General features: G+C 37.4%; 1 protein-coding gene across 2 annotated transcripts in view; it reads right to left on the reverse strand.

The window, feature by feature from the left end:
• The window catches only part of PDE3A (phosphodiesterase 3A), a 275,542-nt gene that overhangs the window by 12,459 nt on the left and 260,455 nt on the right, over positions 1-2,628 (reverse strand). The gene's annotated exons all lie outside the window — the stretch shown is intronic.

The raw sequence follows: 2,628 nt of genomic DNA on the forward strand, positions 1-2,628 counted from the left end.
CCCGCACTCTACTCCATGTCCCGAGGTTATATGTATATATAATTATAGTTGACATACAGTATTATTCAACATCAGTTTCAGAAATACAATGCAGTGGTCGGATGGGAGAAGTGGATGGTTAGTGTACTTTTTAACCTAATCTTTTGAATCGAGAGTTAACGTGCAGATGACTATTGGCTGAAGGACAGACTAGAATCACAGTTATAGGAAACACTCTACTGCTCAAGGTGATTATTCCCTCTGAAAGTTATACACTTTCATGGCAGTGCATTCGTAGGGAAGAAGCTAACAAAGGTTCAGTTTTTCTGCTTTTCTTTTCAGGGCAGCCCCCATGAGAGCAGCTGTTTTCTTATTAACGTTGTTTAACGCTAGCAATAACCTCTCTGGAATTAAACCGAATGAGGTGACGTAGAAGAAAGTTTGTACCAAATAAATTTGCGTAGATTAGAGTCTGCAGGTGGTCTAAAACATGCCTGTATCGGGAGCCAAATTGTTCAGCCCTGGAACCTTTTGAAATGAGAACAAAGAGCCTTTCATTGCTCAAATTCTAAATGCAGCTTAGTACTTTATTATAAACCTCTTAGTTCACTGCAGGAATCTTTCAGATTTAATTACGAGGTAGGGAAAAGCCTTCTTTTCCTAGGATACCATATTGAAACAATTTATTCTCTGTTTCCTGGGAGATCTCCAAGTTTTGCAAATTGCTGAAATTATCAGTGCATATTTAATTTAAATTTTTTTTCTGAAATCTAAGTTTCACGCTAAATCAAGTTAACCATCACAGTCAACATGAATTCTGAAATTAAAATTATAAGAGTAAATAGCAATGGAGTTAACAATGAGGAGACCTGGGCTTCCTTTCCGGTTCTGCAGAAACTGTCTACTCCTTGGGATGTTACTTCTGAGCCTCAGTTTACTCTTTTGTAAAAGGAGGCAGCTAAACTGGATGATCATCAACTCCCCTCCCATTCCTAAAATTGCATTACTCCATGTGGCCCATTTTTACTAAAAATTAACACTGTCTAACATTTATCATTTTCTTGGCTGTAAAGGAATACTTCAAAGATGATAATTTTTCAAGACCTATGGTATCGAATCATTGTTGATGAACACTTTAAATTTTAATGTTAAGGTGGCCAGTTGACTTTTAGTAGTCATTAGTAAACAGAATCCACATAATTCTCATTCCTGCTTTAGTGAGCTTGATAAAAATGGGAAGGTCAAGAGAATAAATCTGGAAGTCAGTATGGCAACCAACCTTACAGAACAGAGAGGAATTGGATATTTGGTTGTCCCATTTGGGGCTAACGCTGGTGCTGACCAGCTGAGCCTATTAATTCTCCTGGCCTGAGTTCTTCAGTTCCTGATACCTGGATTATGTGTGTGGTTTGCAATGTGTTTGAGTTCAAATAGCAATCAGTTGGGGCCCATGGAAACAAAGCATTACCAGAGGCTAAGCCGACAACACTTTCCAATATCAATCAGTGGAAAATTTGTCCTGTCCTTAGTCGGACAGCAAATTATCTGGCTCTCTGGACGAAAAGTAAAAAAATAAAACTAATGCATGTTTATTAAATGAACACATGAAAAAATAACCCATGGGTTCCAAATTTTGGTACCAACTTCTGAATCCTAAGATCAGCACAGAATTTTTAAAGAAATCTTTTATAAACATCAGAGAACCAAAATATAATTACTTCAATAAGAGAATGTTCAAGGAAAATGACTTTTGACACCCCCCTCCCATTCTGTACAAAAGTTTATAGAACTTAAGCAAAAATCTGACCTAAAGCCAAATTTGCAAACCCCTCTATTATCAGTCTACAATTAATAATGACCTCTTATCTTTGCTTATGTGAGCTTACAATCAGTACTTCCTATGAGGGAAAAATGGGTCAAGGCCCATGTTGGAAAAGCCCTTTCCTAGACAGCCGAAATGAGCCACTTTATGCATTTTCCTAACTGCTAAAAAATAGGAACACATGGTCAGAATGTCTTTCCTTGGCAATATTTTGTAAGGGATTTGAAAAATATTATTATTAAGGTTGTATGATATTAAGCTATGAAGGTAGATAGAAACCATATACTATGTTCTCACGAACACCGGAACAATATTTGTGCAATGTCACTGTAAGGGTTATGGGTTTTCATAATTATGCTATTAGCAGGACAAATAGCAGAGAATATTTTAAGACATGAAGAAAAACAATCTGTTTTTATAGTCAAATTAAATGGATTAGATTGGCTACATTATGCACTCCAAATCAATGACCAGATGTGACCCATTCTCATTGTTACTACTGCTACTACCTTTATCCAAAGCTACAGTCATCTCTTACTTGGATAATTTCAACAGCCTCTTAACTCATTCTCCAGCTTATACAGTTTCTCCTACCCGAAACTCAAGAATATTGTCAATACAGCAGCTGAAACAATCCAGTTAAAATGTAGGTTGAATCAATGAACTCTTCTATTTAAAACTGCTGATGGCTTCCCATATCACTCAGAGTAAGAGCCAAACTCTATACTGTGACCTACAGAGCCCTACCTTTAAACACTGGATCATCTGCTTCTCCCTCTCTGTCTCCGTCTCCGTCTCCCTCTCCCTCTCCCTCTCCCTCTCCCTCT

Source organism: Hipposideros armiger, unplaced genomic scaffold (genome assembly GCF_001890085.2).
Source record: "Hipposideros armiger isolate ML-2016 unplaced genomic scaffold, ASM189008v1 scaffold_360, whole genome shotgun sequence".
Classification (NCBI taxonomy): Eukaryota; Metazoa; Chordata; class Mammalia; order Chiroptera; family Hipposideridae; genus Hipposideros; species Hipposideros armiger.